The 27,795-nt window shown below is 43.8% G+C and overlaps 1 long non-coding RNA gene across 10 annotated transcripts in view; it reads left to right on the forward strand.

Annotated features, from left to right (window-relative positions):
• LOC111090521 overlaps positions 1-27,795 on the forward strand; it is a 156,270-nt gene that overhangs the window by 20,976 nt on the left and 107,499 nt on the right. For 8 of the 10 annotated variants that reach the window (XR_005372165.1, XR_005372164.1, XR_005372170.1 and 5 more), the window contains exons 2-4: positions 1,849-1,875; positions 2,390-2,451; positions 21,681-21,732. This is a non-coding gene — a long non-coding RNA (uncharacterized LOC111090521). The remainder of the gene's footprint in view (positions 1-1,848; positions 1,876-2,389; positions 2,452-21,680; positions 21,733-27,795) is intronic. The other 2 variants (XR_005372169.1, XR_005372171.1) reach the window with 1 other exon arrangement.

Below are 27,795 nucleotides of genomic sequence, written 5' to 3' on the forward strand. Positions count from 1 at the left end.
GTGGAGCTTGATTATAGGACCCTGAGATAATGATCTGAGCTGATGGTGAACACTTAACTGACTGAGCCACACAGGCACCCCTTCATTGCTGTTTTTAAAATTTCACTCTATCACTCTTTTTTCCCTTTTAACTACCATGTGTATTGGTGTGACCCTCCTTGGGTTAATGTTGTTGGGGACTCTTCCTGGATCTGGGTTTCTCTTTCCTTACCCAGATTTTTGAAGTTTTCAGCTATTATTTCTTCAAATAACATTTCTGGCTCTTTTCCTCCCTCTTCTCCTGCAATCCCTATAAAGTAAAAGATAACGGTTATCTTCCCCTCTTCCTAGGGCAGGAGTCACTTTGGAATGGTACTGACCCATGTTAGGGCTGCTTGCACACTTCCATGCTTGTGGTGCTGCTTTGGGTGTATTCCTGTTGAGGCTGAGTTGGAGGGGTGGGTTTGCAGGAAGACACAGGGGCAGGGCACCAGTGTTTGCAAAGTGTGAGCAGGTCTACTGTGAAATGGGATCTGTAGCCATTGTTCGCAGCTGATCTGGTTCCTGCAGGTATTTTCTTTAAGAGCATATAAGCTGGAGGAAAATGTCATGTGCCAGCGCTTTTATTCTTGGAGAAATCTTTCAAAGAGTCCTGCCCCTTCATCATATACTCTGAGATTAATAAACATACATTCCTCCTGTATACCATAGGAATTTTTCAAACTGGTGCTTCCGTGGTGTGTGTCTCAGCAGGGCTGTTTGTTATGCTCTCTTTAAGAGTGGGGAGTTTCCTATTGCTCTCTGCCTCTCCCAGACCTGTGCTTGACAATTTATAAATTTCTATGTGTTAAGCCCCATTGATTGTAAGAACTTGAGACATTAAGCCATTCTGGTTTTGAAAACCAAATGTTATGGGGGAATTCACCTTCCCAGGGCAGGTCCTCTGTGCCTAGGGTGCATGGTATGGGGTTTGCTTCTCTCCCCTCTCCATGCCAACAGCATCCCTCCCTCCTAGGGAACAGGCCCCTCAGGCTCCTAACCTAGTCTCTGTTCTTCCTACTCTCTGTGATAGGGCCTCTTCTCAACATTTAGCCTGGAGAGTGTATTCTATCAGTCTTCCTGTTGTTTTCCAGGTTATTTCCACTGATGTAGATCTATGTGTGGGACAAGGTGAATCTAGGATCCTTTCCCTTTATAGCTTCTCCAAGTCAGTATTGTTGAGGTGGAGCAAGTTCTCAGGTGATGCTGCTGCTGCTGCTCAGGAGCCCACAGTGCTGAGAACCACTTAGGAGATGCTAGAAATTCATATATATTTGTCCCTGCCTTGGTCCAGTATGGGCATAAAGCAGGTAATATATATATATATTCTTCAAGGAAGAGAAAGAAGAAGAAAATCATAGAACTGGCAATGAGTCTAATACAAAAATGCAAATCAAGGATCTGATATATTTGCTGAGAGGGGGTGTTTGCACAAATATAGTGCCAAGTGTTTCAAATGTCTCTACTGCTAGAAATGCATGTTTTTAAAATATAATCACCTATGGCATCTGGAAAAGAACCGCTAGACTCTTCAGAGCTGTTGTCTGAGACAGAATTTTTTTTTGGGGGGGGACAGAACTTCTGTGGCCAGCCTGAGGAGTGGGCAGTCTGATGCGTTATTATAAATATATTTTAAAAAGATAAATATATAGGCATGTTCATATACACGCACATGCACACACATATGGGATGGATTGAGTAACAGATCCACCATGTGCTTCATTTCAGACAGTTGTGTCATAGTCATTTAATTTTAAGTAAATGATTATAACTAGAAGTCTTACTCAAGTTTTGCTTGTTCTTTCAAAAGAGTTCCTTTTTCACTTACAGGTACTAAAATAGAAAACAAACTGGATGGTAAGTGGGTGAAATTGCCACCTTACACTTTCTTCCAGAGGAGCAGGGCAAAATTCCATTTTATTTATTGTTCTTTAAAAAAAAATCAGGTCTAATAGTCACAATGAATCCTTCACACATGACCAAACTATTTTTTGTTTCTGATTGTCTCCTATAGCATTTATCTTAATGTTCTTCCATGTGTATAATTTCCCAGAAAATTTAGTACTTAATATTCTGATGGTTTTTAGTACATGTTCGTCTCCCCACTGAGACAGTAAGTGATTCAAGGGCAAAGTCTCTGCCTTACACCATTTCTTTATCTTCCAGTGCTGAACCCACATGAGGTACTTAATATAAGCTAGAACAGTAGTTCTTCATGTGAGGTGGAGGTGAGAGAACATATCAGAATCACATGGGGTGCTTTGAAAAAATTCATATACCAGAAAGTCCCATCTAATTCTTAAGGTGCAAGATTTTAATTTTTTTTCATGTTGTTTGTATTTTTAGTGATAATTTCAACCTGCTTTTACAGGATCTAGTACCTTCATTGTGGGAACTTGGCTTATGATTAAGTCAGCACCACAAAACCAGTAGGTAAGTGATGGGTTACTTTGTAGCAAATAATGGGAATACTAGTTTACTTATTTGGAGGGAAAAAGTTGAATCCTTTCATTGAATCATATAAAAATTCATTTACTTAACTTAATATCTTATATATGCCAACCACTTTTTCTAGATTTTGAGGGAACAGGAGTAAGAAAAAGGGACAATGAGTTGATGATCTAGGGAAAGTTTCATTATAGCAGGGTTCTATGGGCAATTAACATACATGTATACAAATATACATTTATGTACATATACACATTGGATTTCAGCTTTCCCTAGTCAAAGGGCTATAAACAAAATAAGTCAAGATAAGGAAATGGGGGAGACAGGAGATATAAAGGATAAGCCTATTTGAGAAGGTGACAACTGGGCAGAAATTTTAACAAGGGGAAGAAGTGACAATGTGAAACAATTGGAGAACAGGGCATTCTGAGTGGAGAGAACAAGTGACTGCAAAAGTGTTTAGGCAGAAAGGAGCTTGTTTTGGTCTTTGGAAAGTGGGGAGGAGTATGTGTCTTTGTCCTTGATCATTGAGAGTAGGAATTGGAAAGTGAGCTGGAGCAATGTGACAGACTAAAAAATCCTGGAGTGGTGACATAGGCTTTTCCAAATATATGAATGGCACATTCATAACTCCTTCCATAGGAAGGCAACTGGACTCTGCTCAAAAGATATTAATTCCCACGCCTCAGATGTTAAGCTGAGTGATATGTCTAATAGTATTGAGCAGGATATAGTAAATTCCACCAAACACAAGGAGATCTTGATCCCTGTCTTTGGGGTGCTATGACAAAACAACATAGACTGGGCGGTTTATAAACAACAGAAATTTATTTCTCATGGGTTCTGGAGGCTAGAAATCTTGCAGCAGGGTGCCAGTATGGTCTGCTGAGAGCACTCTTTTGGGTTGCAGGTGTCTCATTGTATCCTCACAAGGCAGAAAGGGATGGGGAGCTCTGTGGGATCTTCTAAGTACAGTAATCTCATTCATGAGGGCTCCACTCTTGTAATCGAATCACCTGCCAAAGGTCCCACCCACAAATATCATTATCTTTGGGAGTTAGGGTTTCAGCATATGAATTCTGGGGGGAAAGCAGACATTCAGATCATAGCTGTATCCAAAATAGAGAAGCAAGGAACATGTTTTTACGTTGGGCACTGTGTGAACTGGAAATGCCTAGGAAAACCCCTCTGGATGTGGGAGAAGTGGCCTCCTTTGTGGATCAGAGTGTTGCCCAGGACTTTCTCTCTGCATAGGAGTATGGATCATCTTATGCTTGGTGAAAGTTCCACCTGGGAGGGGTATAGAAGGATGGGATTTCATTTCCAACCCCAATAGCTTTTGTTCTTGCCTCTATTCTATCTTGGATGGGTTCCTTTCATTATAATAAAAAGTGAAAATAATGCTTATATTGGCATCACATGTAAGTGAGATTTTTGGTGCTTAGAAGATGTAAGCCTACTTGGATGCTATAGATCTTCTCCTACCCTTCTAGGAATTGGCTCATTTGATTGTAGGGGCTGGCAGTTCTGAAATTTGTAAAGCAAGTTGGCAGGCTAGAAACTCAGGTAAAAGTTGATGTTGCAAGTCTTGAGTCTGAGTTCCACAGGGTAGCAGGCCGGAACTTCAAGCAGGGTTCTATGTTGCATTCTTTTTTTATTTATTTAAATTCTCTACCTACCTATCTTTAGCATTTATATTTCTTTTTTTTTCAGCTTAAGTGAGGTATAATTGATGAATAAATTGTGTATATTTAAAGTATAGAATGTGATGGTTTGATGTGTGTATACATGATGAAAGGACTATCTTCCATCTCAATGGTTACTCTCCTTAACCCCAACCATGGTAAGAATGCTTAAGATAAACCCTCCCAGTGAATTTCAGGTACACAATGCAGTCTTGAGGAGAATTCCTTCTACTTCAAGAATTTCAGTCTTTGGTCTTAAGGCATTTCCTCTTTAAATGAGGTCTACCCACATTATAGAGGTTAATCTGATAATTTATTCACTCAAAGACTACTGATGTACTTATTAATCAATTTAATTACTTGTTATTTATTTACTCACTATTTATTCATTCACTGATTTACTTACTCCAAGTCTACATCTAAAAAATGCCTTTATAGAAACATCTAGACTGGTGTTTGACCAACAGTTGGGCACTGTAGGCTAGGCTAAGTTGACACATTAACCATCACATTAAGTTAACCATCAAAGACACACACACTAGTGTCTTATACATTAAATGAACCAGTGTTCTTGGTGTAGAGATTGTTCCTTGGATATGCAGTATAAGACAATAGTTTAAACTATGATCTCTGGAATCAGACTATTGAGTTTGTATTGTAACCTGTACCATGTACCAGTTATCTAAACCTTGGGTAATTTACTTAATCTATTTGTGCTTTAGCTTCCCTAGCCATAAAATATGAATATAATATTACTCATATCCTAAGAATATTAGGATGATTAAATTGATGTAGATAGAAAACTGTTATATGGAAGTACTCAGTAAATATTATAGTTATAAACATGAGTATCTTTATTAGATGGTTTTAAGGGCAGGGACTAGGGGGCCTAGGAAATAGGTAAAGACAAGTCAGTAGAAGGAACTCTGGTATGAGCAAGGATAGACCTCAGGAAGAAGGCCAGGGCTAAGGAGGGAAAGGATTGGTAAAAGGTGTGGAATGGGTTACAGCTAGTAGATTTTAGGAGTACTTAAGTTTTATTTTTCAGTATCATAATTTCTTATGACATCCTCAAGTGTTAGAAAGTTGGTTGAGTACTACAGTCTGTGTCAGTCATAGTTTGCCATTGGGACTAGAAGCAACCATGTGTTTACATTTCCAAAGAGTTGGTATGGTAGGGAAATGAAATATGGACACTGATGATTTTATTTGAATATTGAAGGAAGGAATAACTCTAGAATTGGAATGCTCAAGGACATTTCAATAATACACACATATGTCATTGCTTTTCATCTGATCTCTTATACACCAACAGTGCTCATTGCTTACTGTCTGCCATGTTAGCCTGTCCTTTTATATCTCATGGCTTTTGTGTATATGACAGCATTGCCTTTGGGTATTTTTGGGGGGATATTTTTTACTTTGGTTAGAATATAGACAGGAATAATAAAGCAAAGAGGGAGAGTTGTTAGAATCAGGTACTTGGGATACTGTCTTGTGGTTCTGGTTACACTAAAGTTGGTAAAGAGAGGTGGTTCTAAAAAGTGGCCAAATGACCTTGAGCACATAGTGATGAGCGCCTGGAGCAAAGCAGGTAAAACTTTGATCGCTTCCCTTAATTGCCCACCCCATCCTGAACATGTGGATTTCAGGCTTAGCCTTAGGACTGGAAAAGGCCAATTTGAGATTGGTCAGACTTGAGCACCTCGCAAACAGCTATCACAAGCCAAGTCACTGGTGCCCGGCAGAGAAATTAGCATTTATCACATTTCAGTAAAAATGATGTGGCCCAGTTAAATTAGATTTCCTTTCATTTACAATAGACTTAAAATCCTATTTAGCTATAATCCAGCTATCGTAAAATTGGTTACAAGGATCCTAATTTTCTGAGATATTGAAGCCTCCCATTCTATCAGAGCATCTTGATTTTATCCATTTTCATCCATCGTTAAATTTCTTATGGCTGAGAATGCCAGAGGCGACCTACCTTTCCAATCCGCTGCCGCATTCAGCAGTAACTGGATTGAGATCAGAAACATTTATTTTATTCAATGCCTTATCTGCTCTTTTCCACTATTTTAAACACTACTGAGGGTCAGACTGAAAATCCTTCTCTGATTCTAACTGTAATCAAGCAGGAAATAGTTTTATTTTATTTTAAACTAATATCAAGCCTTAGAAGACAGTATCATTTCATACAATGGGATTAGATGGCCCATTCTGCCATTGCTGAAGATTTATAGTTTGCATATTTTACTACAAAACCCATGCTTGCATGGTGTTTCACACTTAACATTCTTTGAGTCTTCTCTCTACTTACATCGATGTGTCTCTTATTTGGGAACCAGTTTGGGCTTTGTCACCTTTAGGGACTTACAGTTGCAGGTGATCTCTCCCCTTCATGTGAATTCATGCCGTTCTGAAGGTCTGTTCTACCTATACAGTCTGTTCTGTCATAGTGTGATGTCCTGTGTCAGTCTTGACTCCCCACCCAAATGGAGCACTTTGTGAAGACTGTGGCTGAAATGGTTTCATTTGCTTCATTTAGTTGGAAGAGAACACCTGCTGATGTTTTGATTCCAACAAGAGAAAGCCTTGTGTGTGCAAGAGTCTGTATTTTCTGGGTTCCTAACATTAGGGTCCTTAAAGCGTTGATTAGATAATCCTTTGAGGAGCTTCTTACTCCTGCTTGCCCTCCAGTTTTCTCTAGGGCTTAATGCTTTCCATGTGAGTGGGCTCAACAGCTCAACGTGTGAGGTACTTTGTGATCTGATAGGTAGGGATGGGGTGGAGTGGGAGAGCTGTGTTTCATTGTCCACGCTGAGCTCATTGGTTTCCCAGGCACTGCAGCTTCTGCTCCCATAGAGCAGGGATTCACTCTGCTGTGAATTGATATCATTCTTTCTCCCTGCCCTGCCTTCATGGTGGATACTTATGGCTTTCCTTTGAGCCATTTGCAGAAAGATGAGAAAGATAGGATCTGAACATTGCAGGAAAGTTGGGTTGCTTTGATTTAGAGCAGGAGACAGGACAGGAGACAGCATTTGTGATCCTGCTCTCATGCTCAGTATTCTCAGATGAACTGGAGAGTTGGTGTACAGCAAAGCATGATGCCACCACCAGCTGCACATCTAAGACAAAGGCTGACTGAGCACGTTCTTTGAGTCCTACTCTGCTAGAGATAGGGCTTGGAGTGCACAGACTTGTCCAGCATGGTGCCTGCATTTGAGTTGCTGAATCCTCAACCTGGGCGGTCTAAACCTGAGCCTAGTACCATGCTACATGTCTTCTGAGTCCGAAAACTCAAAGCAAGGATATCGCTGAGGCATGTCGTGGGGATAGAAACAGACACAGAAGGATAAGAGAAAACAAAACTTTGTTATTCAAAAACCTAATAAACTTTCCATAAGCCAGATGTACAAAACTGGAAATGTTTTCTGGGAGGCAGAAGAAGCAAGGGGCAATAACAATATGGTGTGATGTGAGCTGTGCTATGGAGAGCGTAGGAGGTGTGTGAGCCCCAGGCAGAGGTACTGGACCAGTCAAGGTTTCTTGCAGCTGAAGAAGCAGAGAGCATGGAAAATACTGACAAAATGCTTCTGTTTTTCAAACTTAATAAGAAAGATCATCAGAGTACCAATAGAAAGAAGTGTTCATTGTTCTAGAAACTTTGGATCAAGTGTTCTTATCTCCTTTATTTTTTTTCCAAGTAGCCTTTTATTATGACATGAAGACAGAATCTTCTGGGGCTCAATCTGGCCTAAGTCACACTTTATCTCAAAAAATACACTAGAGGAGTTAGATGGGAGCCTATGTTGCCCCCAGTTTCTTCCTCAATTACCTGGGGGCTGGGAAGCTATGATTGTAGCCCTTTGCCCACGAGACCTCCTGCCCCATGCAGGGCCCATCATAATTCCCTTCGTTCTTCTCACATGTGCTTATCCTACTAGCTAGCACATAGGATATGGAATGAGCCATGTGGAGGGAATAATCCTCTAGAGATAGCTCTGACCTAGTTGGGATCTGGCTCACCTTCTTGTTCTCCTTGCCTACTCAGGAGCTCATGGGTCTTTGTCAGGAATACTTGTCATCTCACCTTCCATCAGGAAACAGCCCCCTTGTCCAATATTAGTCTAAAATGTGGTGTTGGCAGGATTAACATCAGAGAGCAGAGTGAGTGGCCTCAAGACAGCTTTATTGCTCAGGTTACCCTTGGAGGTTATATATTAGAGGAACACTGGGATTCTAAATACAATTGATGTGGGACTTCTTTCTGAGTAAGCCAATAGGATTTGAAAAAAGATCCTCAGAGAGGGTTAGGGCTCTATCTGGCTTAGCCATTCAAACCCCTCTATCTTCTAAGCCCCTATTCTCATAGTTGGCTTCCTAAGCTCTGAGATGCTGGGGCAGTATAACTGAGGCAACACCCACCACAGTAGTCATATGGGCACTGCTACTAATCGATCAGCAGACGGTGAGCAGCTCTCTTCCTCCCAGCCTGCCATAGAATATCTTGCTGGAAGTGTTCTGTGGGGGAGTCATACTGAAGAACCAAGGATAAGGGCACCCACGATCAGATACAAGGGAGAATTTTTCCCCTTCTTGTCCAGATTTCTCTCTCCTGACTTCTTGCCACTCAGCTTTGCTGTAGCTCAGAGATGCTGTTCTGAAGTTAAGCCATTAGAAATAAAGTAAAATTCAAAGTCATAGGCCAAGAACTCCTGTGTCTCTTCTTTCAAGGACACTGAAAGTTCAGTTCTATAAGTTCTTCCCTAATTTTCATTGCAGCCCTCTTACAGTGGTAAACTTTCCATGGTGGTAACTTAAAAATGGTTGAACTGAAACCCTAGATTTAGAATTAACCACCTGGATGTTGTTTAACATCAGAGCTGGGATCTAGCCCCATGACCTCTGTCTCATTTATCTTTATACTTCTGCCACCTGTCAGGCCTTGTGTTATGTAGTCTTGAGAAAATTATCTTACCTATTTGAACCTAATTTGTAAAGTGGGTGATCACTGCCAATCTCACAGGGTCTTCAAAAGAGTATATCAAAATAGAATATTTTACATGGTGTCTGACATATAGTAAGCCCCTTTGAAAATGGCAGTTATTAATATAAGTTTTTGATCATGAAGACTGGGTGACCATAACTGCCCTTGAGGTCCAGGATACCACAGCTTCTAAGGATAGTGGCAGGAGTGGATTGGGAAGATCTGACCCCTTGATATCTCACCCTATTAGTCTACTCTCTCTGGTTGCAGACTTGCTACGGAGATAATTTACCTTACCTGGGATTCTGGTTTATATTCTACTGGGGCCTGGAGCAAAGCCAGGGAGGCACAGTGAAGGATGTCTCCCTTTGTCTACGGCTGCTTTCTGGTTACAATGGGCCTTTGTTGTGTGAGGCCACAATGGAAGGGAAATGTAACTGATTGGCTAATTGATTCTGTCTCATGTTTTAGGTCTCAGAGGCCCTGCTCAGTCAGGGTCATCTGAGGTTTTGGGAAATTGTCTCAAGCAGTAGATTAGTTATTACTGATTGGTAGGTGGATTATTGATCTTAACTCTTTTCTCCTTCTTTGTAATAGGATACCTCATGAGCTTTGCCATGTGGCTTTGGTGTACCTCTCATTAGAGCAGGGGTATATGCCACACTATTGTTGAGCATGAATTTATTCAATGGGATATTAGTATTCATGATGTGAACATAGGCTTTGAACGTGGTTGGGTTATTTGGCTTGACCTCTTGTATTTCTGTTCTCTGCCCTTGAATAACATGCTCTGGATAGTTCCTGGTCCACAGAGAATGATGAGACGCATGGAACAACTCTATGCTTAGTTCAGATCCAAGCCTAGCAGAGCCCAGTTGAAATCCACTGAATCTCAGCCTACTGACATACCAATAAGGGAGAAAAAAGAATGTTGTTGTTATAAGCCAGTAAGGTTTGGGGATTGTGATGCAGTGTTGTTGTGAAGCAATAGTTGACTAATGCACTGACACATGCATAGTAAGGAAAGGACCAACAGGAATCTGATGGCTATCAACTGGGTGATATAAGCCCTTTGGGAGAGGGACTCAGATTTTTCTGAACTATTTTTTCCCCTAGAAGAGACTCTAGAGAGCACAGGTTGGGCATGGTTTGTCCCCTTCCTGCTCCTAATACCCAGACTGATGCCCTGCTCAGAGTAGAAAGGTGATAAATATGTGTTAGATCTTACTGGAATGTTTGAAACATAGGCTAGCATGGACTTATTTTTGAAAACTTTCTGTAAGAGCACCCAAGATGCGAATCAGAGAAGAGGACATGAGAAGCACAGACCTAACCCATCTAGGGCAAGTCCAGCTCCAAGAGAAATTTTAGGAATGCCCGGAGCCTTTGAAGAATGCTGGGAGCTTTTGTTCTCTGAGGGTTGCTGGAGAATACGCTTGGAAATGTATTGTTTTCTGTATCAGCTGTTATAGCAGAATATCATAAAGAGCATAGTTTAAACAACAGGAATTTATTTCTTCTGGAGGCTGGAGAGTCTGATATCAGGGTGTCAGCATGGTTAGGTATTGGTGGGAGCTCTCAGTTTGCAGATGGCTGTCTTCTTGGTGTCCTCTTGTGGCTAAGAATGAGAAGAGAGAGAAAGAGCTCTCTCCTGTCTCTTCTTCTAAGTGCACTAATCCCATCATGGGGGTTCTAACCCCATGACCTAATTATCTCCCAGGGACCCCACCTGCAGATACTATCACATTAGAGATTAGGGTTTTAACATTTGAATTCTAGGGGGACACAAACATTCAGTCTACAGCATTTTCTGTTTTAGAATCAACTCTTAATTATGTGGTTAAATGCCGCTCTCCCTCCTTTTTCTGTGTTGCCTTCTCATTCCCCCCTTTCCCCTGCCCACACCCCAAAATCAGGCACCATGATGATGTCTCATCTCACCAAAGCCTGGCTGTCAGATGATCCTCACTAACCTGATCCCATAGAGACATGAGAAATAATTTTTCTCAGACATATTTGTATTTCTAATGGGGATTCTCAGAATTGCAAAAGACTTCTCTAGGCAAAGAAATGAATTACCAATGATAGAATATCAAAAACTGTTAGTTCTGTCAGTCTTTTTGAGAGGAGACTTCTGTGTACTCCTCTTTACCCTCCATCCTAATTTCTCTCTATAGTTTCCTTAAATCCTCCTACATTAGGGTGAGACCTGCTCATCTGCTTCTCTACTCCTTTTTCTCTGTTTTTCGAATGAAACAGAGGTGGGCAATGTATTATACAAGCTGGTTCTATTTAAAATTACTGGGTGAGGGAAGCTCAGGGCATACATGTTTTTTTAAAGCACCAGGTAGGGCTGACACCTGCTGTTGGAAGGTCAGAAGATGCCCTGGGACTTCTCCAGGAGGTGAGACCCTGGAGACTGCTTCCTGCCACTTCATTAAGCCAGTCCCAATGCTTAGACAGGCATCACCCCATTCAAGTCTTCTGGTTAGCCCCTCGGAGAGATGGACTTTTTAGGCCATTGTTTTCAGGTTAAAGCTGACTGGAATTAATGGAGGATCAGCATTTAAAAACAATTGTGTTACTTCCTGACTATACAGGAAAGCAGCAGAATAGTGGAAATGTAAGGTGATAGGACCCTAAGATTCAGAGTCTGAGGTCTGGGAGCTCAGTGTTCCCACCTGGGAATTGTAGGAAGTAAAAGCTTGTCTCACATGGTTGTTGTGAGGATCAATGGAATGTGATTCAGTGGTATGTGAAAGCCTTCTGAGGGGCAGAATTTGTATAAATATTAGTTGTTAATAGAGTAATTATAGAGATTAATACCATGCATCAAGGCTAGTGAAGTCTACTTCACCTTCCTCCTGCTAGATGTCAGGAGGCAAAGCAGTGGTCAAGCAGGAATGCCCTGGTACCAGACTGCCTGCCTTCTAATCCCAGCTTTACCTCCTACCTTCTCTCTGTGGTTTCTGTCAGATTTAACCGAGTTGATAGCTAAAATGAATGCCTGAGTTTTAATTCAAAAAAGTACTTAAATAGTACATGGCAAACAGTAATCTTTCAAGAGATGCCAGCTATTTTTTTTAACTTCTTATTTTGAAATAACAATAGATTTGCAAGAAGTTGTGAAGGTAAATGTATTGGGAGATCTTGTGTGCTCTTCACCTAGCCTCCCCCATAGTTGACACCTTGTGTAACTATGGTGCAGTATCCATACCAGGAAATTTGCATTGGTAAAATCTATAGAACTCTAAGATTTCACCAGTTTTCCATGTCCCAGAGTGTGTGTATGTGTGTGTGTGTGTGTGTGTGTGTGTATGTGAGAGTTCACACACAGCTCCATGTAATCACCACCACAATCACGATGTAGAACTGTACAGTCACCATAAGCATCCCTCTTGCTACTCTTTTACAGCCACACCAGACAACTATTTATAATTTGTGAAGTAGTCAAGAAACAGAATTTTTGGTAGAAATATACTTTTATAGCAAGAAATGCCCAACACTGAACTTGTGAGATTATAAGCTTCTTGTCCTTAGAAGCATTCAAATAGCAACTGAATCCTCTTTACCAGGGACTCTTTAAAGTGGTAATACAAGAAAGGAAGAGAGCACAGAGGTAAATTGAACTCTGAGATCCCAATTCTAAGCTTTTAGGATTATATAGGAAGGTACCCTAAAGGAGATAAGGTTTCACATGGGCCCTGAGGAACAGGAGGGCAACAGAGAGAAGGAGAACATACCAGGTGAGCCAAAGGAGAGCCAGCTCCTCTCTGTTCCCTGACCCTGGATGATGAAGGTATGCCTCTGGAGCAGATAGATTGGATTTCTCTGAAAAAAGCTCTGTGGGTCATAGGGAGCCCAAGCATTAGACTTCTTTATCTTTATCTTTATCTTTTTTCTGGACTGAGGAGTTAATAGGGAGGTTGTGTAATAGTCAAAGTATCCACCAAGTGGCCAACTCTTAAAGAGAAGGGTGCTGAGTAAAGACAGTTTTCTTATTCTGGGCTACTTTGCCACAGGCCATGTCTCCTGATCATTCTGCATGGAATGGTTCCATAATTGTTTCTTCTTTATAACCCAGTCCAGTTTTTGGAAATGAAATATGAGCCGGCCCAATGGATCTGCTACTCCTCTGTAACATTGTCTTTCCTTAGAATGTATTCATTCATTCTTCTTCTTCTTCTTCTTTTTTTTTCCCAGAGAATCTCAGCAGGTAATTTGAAAGACTAACAAACTTTGGCATAGATCACTTTAAGAGCCGAAGAGCTGGCTGGAATATTAATGAAGATATCTAGTGATAGAGTTGCTTCCTCATGCAGGAACATATCAAAGAGGTTAGGTCCATGAGTGTTGCTCTGCCGAGCCCCATCTCTATTATCTAGCTCTTAATTACTTCATTAAAATTCAGCGGAGAAGCTGCCCAAATCCGGTAGCATGCCCACAGCTTGCTGGGTGATTTCCCTGCCTCTGGCCATACGAGATTTTTAGTTCTTTAGGTCTCCAGAGATGGGAGGCCAGATCTTAGGCAGACAGATCTGCTGCTGGCTGCATTAGCTCACAGCACTGGTGCTGCTGCCTGCCTTCTGCACAGCTGGATATCTGCCCCCTTTCCCACAGGTGCCGTGGCCTCTGCTTACCCTGTCCTTGGGGACGGAGCTACTCTACAAAAGTGTTCTCCAGATCACAGAAGTCTCCTCTGTTAGAGTCACATACTTTCTGGAACTCTTTAGAAGAGATAGATTGCACCCTGCCCTTCCTCCTTTTAAAACAGCATTTGGGATACCATTTCAGCTTGGCTGGCTCATTGGGAAAGAAGTGGACACCGTGGGCTTTGAATAACACTTTGGCTCTATCCCTAGTTTCCTATCTCCCCTGAGCCTCAGTCATTCATCTGGTTTGGTCCCTCCTTAGATCTAAATTCTCCTGGTCTTTAGGAGGATCCATTTTTCCCCCAGGGTTGTAATATAGCGACACCTTCTGTCATGAAACTGTACCAGTCAGCGTCTATCCTAAACTGTCCCTATTGGCTCTCACTTCTAATGCTGTTCCCTTTAGTGTTATCACTCATTATAGTCCTCCTTTCACTAGCCCTACAACCAGAAAAACTGCCCAAGGTATCTTTATTTTTAATTTTTATTACATAGGGAATAAAATAACAAGAAGGTCATTAAAGTCCAATGGGTCCATGGGCATCTTACTGGCTGTTTACAGATCCAGATGCCTTTCTAGTGTCTCTGGGTTTCTACATGTGCTCCAGGTGGAGTGAATTTTTTAGAATCACACTTGGTCAGCAAAAGACAATGCATATAAACATGTCTGTTACTTAGTGGGTGCAACACGTGTTTGTCAGTAAAAGCGGTAGATGTTTCGTCTGCCCTCTCTTGTGCTGCTTCTGCCTTCCTGTATTTATTTCACCTCCCCCCCCCCCCGAATCACCCTGTTAGAGGTCCTTTAGGGAAGAACAAGGGCAGCCCATGATCTCCTGGGTTGTGGCCACTGGAGTCTCCAAGAGGTCCATCATGGAGATCTTATGTGACGGAAGACTTGGCCAAGGGCTCAATAGCAGGTGTGCTCAGGCAGAGAGTATAAGGCTGATCCCCCTAAGACAGGGGGTCAGGGAGGAGCATAGGATTTTGAAGAAGGAAGATTAAGAAGAGTTTATGCTAAAGTTGGAATGAGTCATGCAAGTGAGCCAGACTGAGATTTCTGACATACAGTTTAAAAAAAAAAAAAAAGGCAAGTGAGCACCTTCTTCTGAGTATTCCTAAGGTAATGGGAGCCTTTGACAGGTCCTTCTTTCCTCTAGTATTCCCAGGCAGAGGAGAATCTGGAAACTTACCTAGCCCAGCCTTGGCTTTTGGGGGCATTTCTAAACTCAAGAGATGTAGGTGATATTTGAGGGCTTGTTATTTGGCAATTCATTGGCTTCAGAGCCAAATATTGCTCCTGGCTTCAGGGAAATGTTAGAGGAAGAATTTCTGGCACTGGATAGCATAGCGTTACTCAGAGAACTTCTTTGTGTATCTTTTTCTTTCGTGGTTAAACTTTGGGGAATCTCTTCATAATAATTCTCTTGAAAATATCATCCCTTAAAGTGCTCACAATTCCCATAGTTTTATTTGAACTCCTCAAATTTCTCTTTAAAAAGTAATTTTGCTGTGTTTGTCTGTCAGGCTCAGTGTCATTTGTACCTTTGGTATTGGGGCACCTATGCCATTTGGTAAAGGATGGACTCTCTCTAGTGTCTGATTGGTTGTAAGGCCATGCTGGCATTGAATTGCTGCCTGCGATCCCTATTGTCTCAGCTATAATGGTGCTGCAGTAAAAGACCTGGACTTGGGATGAACTTGGGCAAACATGGTGCCTATGCAAGACTTGGTGTCCTGGGGGTTAAATGTCCACTCAGTGGAAATGCTGTATACTTTGTCTGCTTAGGAGACTTGCTACAAGTATCAGATAAACTACAGTCTGCTTAAGAGTCTTGAAAATTGTAAAGTTTGAGGGATGATGTAATAGTAAATTTTATGTGGCAATTTTGGCTACGAGGATGCCTAGATTAAATATTACCCTTAGGTGTGTCTTTGAGGATGTTTTTGGCTGAGATTAGCATTTCAGTTTGTGGACTCATAAAGTAGATTGTTCCCCACTGTGTGGAGAGGCATCAGCCAGTCCACTGAGGGCTTAAATAGAACAAAAGCAGAGGAAGGGATGATTCATCCCCTTGCTGTCTTATTGCATGGATGGAACATCACTTTTTTCCTGACCTCAGACTGGGATTTGCACCATTGGCTTCTCTGGTCCTCAGGCCTTCAAATTCTGACTGATTGACATCACCGGCTTTCCTGGGTCTCCTGCTTGCCGACAGCAGCCTGTGGGACTTCTCAGCTTCAACATCATGTGAGGCAGTTCCTCATAATCAGTCAATCACTCTTTCTCTCTCCACACACACCCTTAGTTCTGTTTCTCTGGATAACCCTGACTCCTGCAGGCAAGTATATGATATTTGACCCTTTCTACGGGTCCTTGGAAGTTACTCTGCAGCATTGGAAGAAGCTCAGAGGCTCAAAACTCTAAGTAGAAAGCATTTTTGGGTTTATTTGGTTTATTCCTGGTGCTAATATACTCAACTTAGTGCAATATATTTTAGCTCCTTATGGATTACCTACTATGTGCCAAGCCCTGTGCTAAGCAAAGATGTGGTAATGTGACAAAGAGGTAAGTCACATAGAATTTTGGTCCCCAAGGCTCACATTCTGGCTCTGATGCAGCATAGCACATTTTACCCAACCTTCCTGTTGGGCAAAGCCACATATACTTTAGCCAGATCCTTGTGAAGGCAGTGCCTATGGCAAGAATTAAAGTATTAACACTTTAATACTTTTGGGAGGTGTATGCCTGAGGTGATGAGAGTGAAGGCAGAAAAAGGGGAAATGAGGCAAGGAAAAATGCAAAACAGCACCATGCTGTGTGTTACTGCACTGGCTGGGGAGAGGGGCATGACAGAAATTATAAGGACACACAAGGTCTTCAATAGGAATGTTTACTTGGCATCCTGGACTTCCTAAGGGACAAGAGAGAGTATTTATCTGTCCAGTTTCCTACCATTTCTGATTCTCTTTGGTCAAGGTTACAGAGACAGTTGGTCCAATTACACTTCGAAGTTGTATTGTCTAGCCTGTCAAGGATGTTCAGAAAGCCAGTTCCCATGCCACACGATGATGTACTTCATACAAGCCCAAAAGTGGGGGGACAGCTTGGCACAGGTGGAGTCCAACTAAAAGAACGAGAGAGACATTGCAGGTTCTGTGAGAAGGCATGCAGCCTTAAACACTGACTTCTCAAGGTGAGGAAAACTTACAGTCGGATAGAGCAAGGGGGTAGTACGGGTCACCTTCCAAATTCCTTCCTTCAGCCCTATCTCCTGGAAATGATTGCATCTTGCTGACAGACTCCTAAGCTCAGAATCCTCATCCAGGGTCTTCACAGTAACAGATAGGCTTCTGTTGCCCCATCTCATCCTCCCCTGGGGACCCAATCTAGCCTTATCCTCTTCACAATCCCTTATGAGAGGCCCAGATCCTTATTAAGAAACACTATGGATTTTTAGAGTAAAAAATCCATAGAGAGACTTCAGAAACAGTCTGGGGAGATTATGAAGAAATGTGGGCCAGTTTTCCAAGGAGATTTTATAGAATATTCAATAGCTCTCATGTCATAAAAGGCCTATGGAGGTTTCCAAAGCTGAGGCTGGCCCTGAATTATGATTCCCTGATGCAGAGCCCAGCGAAAGGTCACAGCATAACAGATTAGGGCTTGATTCTGCGGCGCTTGTAAAAATAGAGCCACCTCACTAAAATGCGGTGGGGATATTAATTTCCAGGGCTGAAGTTCAATTTAGCAGAAAGACGGAGTAGAAAATAGAGCTGTCTTTTCAATCCCAATGGTCATAATAGAACCCCACCCTGCACCTCTCTGGAAGCTGTCTCCCAGCCAGCTCCCAGACATTCTAAAACGTGCCTCTTTCAACGATAGCTGGAGCTGGGTAGCTGGAAGGACAGCAATTACTTTTCACAGATGAGGAACCTGAGGCATTTGGAGGTTAATCTACTTTATCCAAGGTGCAGAACAAGTCAGAGGATGAGCCAGTTTGCATTTAATAAAATCCTCCTCTAACTGGCTCATCCTGGAGCAGATGACCACAGGGACATTTAACTTTTATGTAAGAAGGAAGGGTATTAACATGTACCCTACTGTGTACTAGGCCCTGTGTGAAGGGCTTGCCATCCTCTAACATAATATTATAGTGAATTTGATAGATCAATATCTCTTCATTTATTAGGAAACTGAGGCTCAGGAAGGTAAGGACATTTGTCTAAGTAAATTATATAGCTCTTAAGAGGCTTGGTGCTGAGAAGAACTTGCACCAGATGGCCCAGCTGCTGTAGAGTCGCTCTCCTCTTGACCCTATGGCATCTGTTCTGTCTTTTCAGCAAGACTGGAACCTCCACTAGATTAGGAACTGTGTGCTCCTCCCTGTCAGTACCCAGCTCAGGACAGGGGTCTCTCTAAAGTTGCTGAGAGTAGGCGGAAACCCACAAGGAGATGGAAACCCATGAGGAGACGGAAACCCATGAGATGTATGAGATGTCCTTTGGGAGAATCTGGCTTATTCTTTGAAGTAGGTGTGAAACTTTAACTTTCTCTCCTTATGATTCATCTCCTTAAGTGAAATGTCAGTCTGGGCAGATGGGAAGAACTTGAGGGTGAATATGTCCAGTTAAATGAGAATGGGAGCTTGAAGTTGGAGCCACTTGAAAGTCAAACAAGAGCCCTTAGTTGATGGGGCCCAGAATGACAAGTGGAGAGGTTCTGAGACTTCACCATTTTTAAGGTGGATTCCAAGTAGGCATTTACTCAACATCTCCTGGGCCCTATGACACTTTCTTCCTCAGACTCTCACCATTGATCAACAATGGCTACTAGCCTCGGTTGGAACCCAGCACAATGGCCAACTCGCATGCCCAGGGGTAGTGGGGGGATGTCAGTTGTGTGACATTCCAACTTCAGCAGTTGTTGCCCAATGGGTATTCTATGTAGGGCCTGGTACCAGTGCTCTTCCTGGAGGTAGAGGGGAACAGAGGTAGAGGCTGACCCTGGGGCTATGGGCCATATATGGGTTTTGGGTTCAGCCCCACCTGTGACTGAATTTAGGGAGACACTAATAACAAAATGGACGTGAAAGTACCACACAAATAGTGTGTGCTCTTACTCTCTGCGTCCTCTGATACCTTGATTCGTTGACCACCCTCCTGCTCCCTCTCAGGGGCCATCAGCAGGATGAAGTCATTCTACTGTTGCCAGGCAGTGATGACTATGGTGAACTAATGAGGACATTTTCTGAGGCAGTGATAGCTATAGGACCATGACCCTGGCCTGGGCTTACAAACAGGAACTCGATTCAGCTGTGGTCTGTGATACTTATTGCTACAGTATATATCACACTCACAAAGGATCTCATTAGCGCCTGGGGAAATCTTCCTCCCTGGCCCTTTTCTTTTCTAACAGTGAGCAGTTTTAATTGCATTCAATCACCTTTTACTATGACCTCAATGTTATTTCACCATTTTCTTATCTTACAGCTTCTCTCTGAGAGTATATTCGTGCTTGTAGCCTGCACTTAGTGGGTGTGAAATGGTTATACACAGAGCTGTCAGCGGGGGAGTAGATTGACATTTAATAACATTATCTAGGAAGTGTCATGGCCTCCATTTTTGTGTACAATGGAGAATCTATTTTCAGCTTATACCCCATCTGAAGCTATTTTTCTAGGCAAAAAAAAAAAAAAAAACAAAAAAAAACAGAATTTACCCACCTATTTCCTATTACCACAGTGTGACCAGAACACAGAAGTGCCTACTACCATGGTGTGACCAGAACACAGAAGTACCTAGAATAAAAGATTTGGATCAGAGTAGTGTGTGTTACACCTTCAGTACCTGGGAGGTCTTAAAATGCAGATGTGTGAGCCTCATACTTTGGAAATTCTGATTTAGTAGATCTGAAGCAGGGACCAGGCACCTGCGTTTTTTGCAGTCTATCCAGGGCATTTCCATTCCTGGACCGCACTTTTAGAACCACTGGATTAGAAAAATGAGTTAAAGGCAGAGAGCTGCAGGATTCCTTCCTACCCCCACCCACACCCTGAAACCTTTCCCCACCAATAGTTAATTAGCACCTGGTGGATATAAACCTCTTCAATGAGTCAGTTGATAAAGTCTTAAAGTTCAGGTGTCCATATGCCCTGTTCCTTCTAGGGTCATGATTGTTGTAGATCAATTAATATCTGTTAATTGTTTTTAGTGCCTCCTTTCCCCCTTGAAAAGTGTCTGGGTTTGGACGATAAATTATATAGTCACCCTATTTTAAAGTGAACTTAGAGCAAGCTTTGTAAAGCAAGGAGATGTCGCTTTCTGCAAACATAAGCTCCAGAGATGAGTTAATCACTTCCCCGACCAGTGCTGTTGGAATCTGAGGGTGGGAGGAATGAGTATATATATTTGCTGAGTGGTCCTCTCTAGTGTCCCCAGCTAGGGATCACCCCAAGAAGGTTAGAAAGCTCCTGATCTCTGAGGCTTCTGAGGCATAAGTGACAAAAAAAAAAAAAAAAAAAAAAAAGCCATGGGCATATTTCTAGAAGCATAACAATCTTCTTAAAATTATGGCTTACTCTCAATAAATTCAAATCTGTTTACCATCTACCTTCCTACATACGATGGCAACAGAAAACCTTCATTTGTTCTAATCTCAACAACCTTCTCTCTTGTTCAACATTCAGATTTTATTTTCACAAATACAGAACTGCATTCTACATTTGAGGATGTTATTTAAGGCCAAGAAACTCCAATAAAAAAGCATTTATCAGCAGTTAAGTTTGTTTGAGGATTACCCACTGCAAATAAAGCCAAGCTCCCCTTTTAAACTGAAGCATGCTATTTCAGGAATGTGACCCCTTTCATGAATAAATGACATGGTGACATTTACAGATAAAGCAAGATTTAACTGCTATGAAAGGAGGTGACAAATGTCAGGATGTCAATAATGATCCGTGAACATAATGGTTTCTTGCCTGAGTGCTGAACAGATACATAATGTAACTGCTGCCTGCCAGTGTTCTGCAGGGAACGAGCCCTGCAGTCTGGGAAGAGCCTAGAAGGCTCCCAGAACCAGGGGACCGTGAGTCTTGAGTGATGGGTACATGAGGTGGGGTCTGAGTGCAATCTGGCTAATAACCAAAGCTATTAATTCCTTCATGATGTTCTTATACCTACACTCCAGGAAAGATGAAGTTTTTCTATCATCAATGGCTAAATGTTGTCAGAGGTGGATTTGGATGTTGTGAAAATAGCTTCCTGATTATGCCTTCATCTTCCTGAAGAGCCAAGGGTTTAGAGAAAGTGCCAGGAAAAACTGTGCACCGTCAACGGCATGATGGGGCCAGGGCCTGGGCTGTGCCTTACGAAGGTGGTGCAGGCATAGAAGCTACACGAAGGGCGCCGCCCTCGCCGCCATGGGGCCAGCCAGCTGTCTCAGCAGCACATGGCCAGTCACGGAACACACTAGCCAAGTGAGGTGGCTCAGCTGGACCAGCTCACACCACAGCGACCCTTTCCTCCCCTTTCCTCTGGGCCGTTTCTCCTACCTTGGATTCAGGGCACTGTTCCCTCCTGGTTCTGCTCCTACTGCTTTGAAGGTGTTTCTTATTTTCTTTGACTGGCCTTGAACTCTTCCCTTAAAATAAGATGCTATTGGGCAGTGGTAAGTGTTCTACAACCAACTCTTAGAAAACAAGCTCCTGATAGTTTGCAGTTTCCTGTGGCACAAGTACTCTTGGTGTTTCTACAGTCGCTGCTCACATGGTGAGTGCTCTCCTCCCCAGGATGGCATTGTCATTTTCATGCAAAGAACTCCCAAGTGTGTCCTGCTCCCTCCTCAGCTAATCCAGAAGATAACTTCCTCTGCTTTCCCCTTTGCAGGTGTCCTTCTTGATCCCCTCCTTCATCTCTCCCTGATCACCTCCCAGGCAAGGTGAGTCCTCACCTGACCGCTCCTCCTCTGTGATGCTTTCTGGTCTGGCTCCCGGTCTCCAGATCCACAGTGGCACCCAGTCCCCAGGCCTAGGCATTGTTCTCTTTTCTTATAATATGTTGAAGCTCAACAAGTGTCCAGTCACTACCTCATTTAACAATGAACAGAGGCCCTGAGCTACTAATTGACCCCCCAGGAGCCCTGTGGTGTGTTGCATCTAAGTTGTGACTAGAACCTAGGTTTCTTAATTCCTAGGACCAGTGGGAATTTCATATGCAGCATCCTATTTTCCATGACTCCTAAAGGCCAAGATCAAGCTGAAACCTCTGTCCCCTCAGCACCGCCCCCACTTGCCCCACAGTGGCCCTCTGTTGAGATCCTTGGACAGGGCCACATCAGTGGTTGGGGTTGCAGAAGCTGTTGACACTTGTTATTCTGGAGCCTCTAGTACCAAATGGTGGCACATTTTGCTTAGCCTTCCTTTGGTGCCTTGGTACAGATGTGATTTTCTTGACAAATACCATGGTCCTGTCCCCTGTGGCTGCCAGAAAAGCTGTGAACTTTAAGAACAAAAGCAGGTCAAGAAGTGGGGTTGTCATACCTGGCACTGACAGGCCACCAGCTTCCATCAGCAGTGTTGAGCAAGGCTTTGGTTTTTCTGCCTCTGCTGGGGAAGATTTCTTTTCTTTTCTATTCTTCTTTTCTTTTCTTTTCTTTTCTTTTTTCTTTTCTTTTTTCTTTTTTCTTTTCTTTTCTTTTCTTTTTTCTTTTCTTTTCTTTTCTTTTCTTCTTTTCTTTTCTTTTTTCTTTTCTTTTTCCATATAAGGAGGCCTTTCTAAAACAAGGGATGATATTCCTGTATCTTTCTTCCTGTATTTTGTGGGTCTGGATTATGCACCTTGCCTTGTGTGTGTGAGTCGCCCCAGGCTCCATTATACCGTAAGGTGAAGCCAGAGGCCTTCCCAGGCCCAGAATTAGTGAGGTTGGATCTGAGTGACATGATTCAGTACAGCGAAGGAAGAAGATTTGTTGGCTGGAAGAGTCAAGGATGATTTTCTGGGTGAGGGAGGCTACAGGCAGAGCTTTGAAGAGTCACAATTCAGTGTGGCAGTGGAGTCACGCAGGACCTCTGCGGTGCGGAGGAGGCTCAGAGGAGGGAAAGAGTGGCTCTCTTCCTCAGGTCTATCTCCCATCTTTGTGAGTCTGCCAGGGAATACACAGTCCAAGGAAGCAGGTCCTCTGGGGGAGAGGACACAGAAGTGTAAATGACTTTAGAAATTTTCCTAAAAGGAAGAACAAATGGGGGGCCCCCTTCAGAGAATATTCCTGGCCCAGTAGGGGCCACAGAGTCAGGGTGGGCCGAGCTCGCAGGCCAGGGCAACCATCTCCGTGCTCACTCTCCCATGTGCAGTCTGTGACCTCTGGCCACAGTGCGGCCAAGGACTTGGCCATTCCAGGAGGTCAGTGAGGCCTGTGTGGGCAGCACGGCTGGGGGCTGGGGGCCCTGCACCTCCTTAGCAGGTTCTAAGGCATTGCCTCAGAGCCCGACTGACATTTTTCTTTCTCAACACTAACTCCCCTCCATCGTGCTTTGCTCCTACAAGCTGACAAGATTTCATCCCAAGGCAGGAGACTCTCAACACTGTCATAAAGTACATGTGGAGAAGAGCTAAGACGTAAATGCATTTCACTGGAAGTCAATTTTGTCTGGAAGTTTCCCTGTGGTTGGAAGTTTCTTTGAAAACTTGGTGAATCTTAAGATGTCTGGTAGGAAGGGTTTGCTGCTGCCTTCCTGCTGCCCAGCCCTGTCTGCTCTGACACTCCTCCTCCTCTGTGCTCTCCACGGAGCAGGGCGGAGGAAGGACGATGGATATTGCAGGGTAACAGTTGGCAGAGAACACTCACTGAGGCCGGAGCCCTACAGTGCTTAGTGGGGTGTGCCCAGGCCACCTGTGCTGGAGGCCCTTGAAGATTTTTTTTTCTTTCTCTACAGGTGGCAGATCCCAGACAATTCCCTCCCTAAGAAGTACACATAAGCACAGGATTCTTTAGTCTAGGAGGAGCCACAGAGTCTGTGTTTGAAGGAGCTGTGTTCTGTGGGCTGAGCAACTTTGTAGAGGCAGAAGCAAGGCCAGAGCCTAACGGGAGAGGAAGAGGGTGACAAAAGAGAACCTAAAACTGCTCTGTTGACATAGGGGCTGTGCCTTTGCTATGTCATGGCAGAAACTCGGCCAGTGTGATTCTGAGACGGTCTGTTGTGTTTGGGCTGGTGGACTTGGGCAAAACGGGACATGGGACTCCCAACTTGGGGAGCAAGGAGACAGTCCCAGTGAGCTGCCATCCGGGAGTGTCCCCAGCTGCCTGGGAGAGTGTGTGAGTACATGTGTGGGAGGGTCTGTGTTGCCTCCAGTGACCTCTGCCCTCCGTGTGGGAATCACGTTGTTGGTGGGCACTAGATGCTGAGGGTCCTGATACTCAACTTTGAGGCTTTCCTTTTTAGCACCATATTCCCCTGGCTCATCCTCACACGGTGCTGGAATTCTGCACTTCTACAGCTGAGTGTCAATCTCCGTGAGGGGAATGACAGCAAAGAGGGTGCCCACATGTGGGAGGAGACAAAGCAGGAGGGGGGGGGCCTCAAAGACCAGAGGTCAGCAGGAAGGCTCTCAGCAGATCTCAAACTAGTGGTGAGGAGCAGTTCCCCCAGAGTCCTTGCTTCTCACCTTCCCTGGGGTTCATGACCAGTTCTCAGAGAGGACACCTGCTAGGAGACGCCGTTTTTTTGCAGTCTCAGAGGAGCAATTGAGTTATTATTTTTATTTAGATGGAAAAGGCATTGGTGACCCTGAAAGTTAGGAAAAATAGGAATATTTGGCATTTAACTATGTAATTCTTCATGTAAACTTTATGCATTTAGAAACTTGTTGAAAACTGCTTTGGGTTCAGGCTCTGTCAAGAATATTGAAGAGAAGAAGACCCAGTGTCTCTCAGAATTCTTTCTCTGGCTAGTGCTGCCATTATTATTATTATTATTATTATTATTATTATTAATCATCCTCCTCCTTACCACCACCACCACCACCACCACCACCACCACCACCACCACCACCACTAGTACAGCAGAGTTTTATTGGATTTAGGAAACGTACCACCTCTAGGGGGAAAGCTGGATCTGCCTACACCTGGCAAGGGCTGCTGGGTGGCGCTCTAGTCTTGTACTCTGGTCCCTGGAGGTGAGTGGGCTGTGGCATCCTGCTGGGAGAGGGCAGAGTGCTCAGGGGCAGGGGGGAAATCACACTGACTCTTATTCTGTGGAAGCAGTTTTATTCTGAGAACTCCACAGGGTTGAGAGCAGTGCGCATGTGGGCTAGAGTTGGCATTTGGAAGACAGTCTCAGGTTTCTGCCCTTGAAAACTTGAACATCTCTTTTCATGTTCTTCCTTGATCTTGTAGTCAGGGTGTCTGGCCCACTGGACTCCAGGCTTCTGGAATTCAGACACTGTCTCCAGAGAACAGAGCATGGGTCTGAGCATCTGGCAGGTCCTATCCTGCCTTGGCTGGATTAAACAAAGGGCAGGACACCTGCTTCAGAGAGCTTTCCTGTCTCTACCAGGCAGCTGGAAATTAGCAGCCACTGGTGTTGATGGTTCCTTGAGAGGGATTTTTGAGTCGGCACTCTTGGCCTTGCCTCTCTTAGGCAGCCCAGCCTGTCATAGCAAAATACCATTGACTGTGTGACTTAAACAACACAAATTTATTTCTCCCAGTTCTAGAGGCTGGAGGTCCGAAATTAAGGTGACTGTCAGCTTAGCTCCTGGTGACAGCCCTCTTCCTGGTTGTGGACTGCAGTCTTCTTACAGTGTCCTCATGTGGTGGAAAGAGAGAGTGTCAGGTCTCTTGTGTCTCTTTTTATAAAGGCGCTGAGCTCATCCTGTGGTCTCTACCCTCTACCCTCATGATCTGACCTAATATCCTCCTAAAGGCCCCATTTCAAATTATGATCACACTGGGGGGTCAAGGCCTTAATGTATGGGTTTTGGAGGGACGCAAACATGTAGTCCAGAACACTCTGTGTCCTCTTACCTTTGCCTTTGAGCCTCCTTAATTCCCTCACCCAAAGACAAATAGGAACCATACTCTCCTTCCCCTAATCCTCTGTTCCTGAAGGGTTCTAGCTCCAGTCAGGAGAATGGCCTTACTACTTCAGGAGCTGTGTTCTCAGCCAGATTTGCTCAGGAGAGGGAAATGATATTTTCTGGGAATGACGTTCTCAGCTTCAGCCTATGCCTCTAGAACTCTTACTGTTTGGTCAGTTTGGTCCAAATTCAGACTGAGCTGGTGTCCTTTCGACTCAGCTCCCTGGGGTCAGTGCCTGTGACCACTGCTGCTGGCATAGTAGGCAGCACAGGCTTCCTTGATAAAACCGTGGCCCTGGGAATGCTTCAGGAAATGAGGCTTTTCACTCTCAGTGCTTTATCCTATTGAAACTTCAGGGTTGTAATGATGCACACATATGGGGGAAGTTAAGATGAAAACTAAAGCCTTATTTTAACAGATCTATGAAAATAAATATGGCAATGTGCCAGTGTTTCTGGGAGAAATGTGCATGTATGTGTGCATGTGTGTGCCTATATCTATGCGTAAGCTTGTGTGGGTCTGTGTGGTCCACATTAGAACAGTGTAGTTAGGAGATCAGTATTCTAACGTAAAATATAGAAGAAAATACTGTGCATCTACAGTTACACTGAAAATCATCTCTTAGCTATTGTAATGAGAGAATAATTTAACCAGGACAATAAATCATAAAACCCAGTTTCCCGTTGACCAGTCCCTTGACTTGTCCCCAGGTCTGCTTCTTGCCTGTCCTGTCTCCCCATCCCAGGCACCGATGTTTCTATGTGTGGAGCCACAGACACTAGTGAGTTGAGCAGGGCCTGCTCCGGGGCTTTGGCTTCACTGGGCTCGTTGTGACTTTTAAACTTCTAGGATGAACGAACGGCATGATGCCAATTTTCGGGTGTGGCATTTGGGTGAATGAGCCAAAAGCAGCTGGGGGGTTATAAACATGTATATATTATGGAGCAGTGCGTAGTAGTCAGGCCTCAAAGGCTGGTGTTTCTCATATCCCACAGTTTTATGGCCCCATACCTTTAAATATTCATTTCCATTGCTCTACATGAGGACATAAAGTCAGACTGTGCTCCCACAAGCCGTGGTGGGTGCTGTTCCCTGTAGTCCTAACAGCCAGGTCCTTGGGAGGAGAGAGTCGCCTCCTCCCCCAGCACAACCCAGGAGAGAGTGACCGCTCCAGGCCAGAAGAGCTGGCCTGACGGTCAGTGTTCACAGGGTCCTCTGCCCAAGGGTCACCCCAAGACATTCTCTTTTCTCTTTTGCCCCCCCCCCCCCCAGTGTCAGACCTGGTTTCTGCATTATATGTATATATGTCTGTGGGTAACCCACCAGGAGGATTTGTATACCTGTACCCTGGGGCCTGCATCACAGCTCCTGAAACCTATCAGCTGGTCCATATCCATTTGCTCCATATCCAAGGAGTCTCCCACGAAAGCTGCTTCTTGACCGTGGCTTTCACAAATGAATACACTGGCTGTGAGCAAAATATGCTGTGGGAAGAGTGAGGAATGAAGCCACACAATCAGGTGAATTGGCAGAGTTACCCATTCACAGTTTTGCCACCGGATAGTCCCCTGGGCGGGACTCACTTGCTGGAGGTGAGGCCTGTGATTCGGGGGTGTGCTACCAAGTGATACCTCTGGCCCCTGGGTCAGGCGTCGTGATTGAGCTGCCATAGCTGCTAGAGAGCCTCCTTTGGTGTGTGGTCCTCAGCCTGCAGAGCATCTGTTGGCTGATGAGAATTACTGGGCTATTGAAACTTTTTGCAGCTTATAAAAATGACCTAAGTTGAGTGCACAGTTCCTTTTCCCTGTGGAGTACCCCGAACTTCTTCAGTTTCTTAAGAGTTGGGCTCAAAGAATCGCTGATCAAGCTGTATCATTTCAGGTGTGTACACAATCACCATTACCGGGTAGGGCATCTGTTCTAGAG

This window comes from Canis lupus, chromosome 17, assembly GCF_011100685.1.
Source record: "Canis lupus familiaris isolate Mischka breed German Shepherd chromosome 17, alternate assembly UU_Cfam_GSD_1.0, whole genome shotgun sequence".
NCBI lineage: Eukaryota > Metazoa > Chordata > Mammalia > Carnivora > Canidae > Canis > Canis lupus.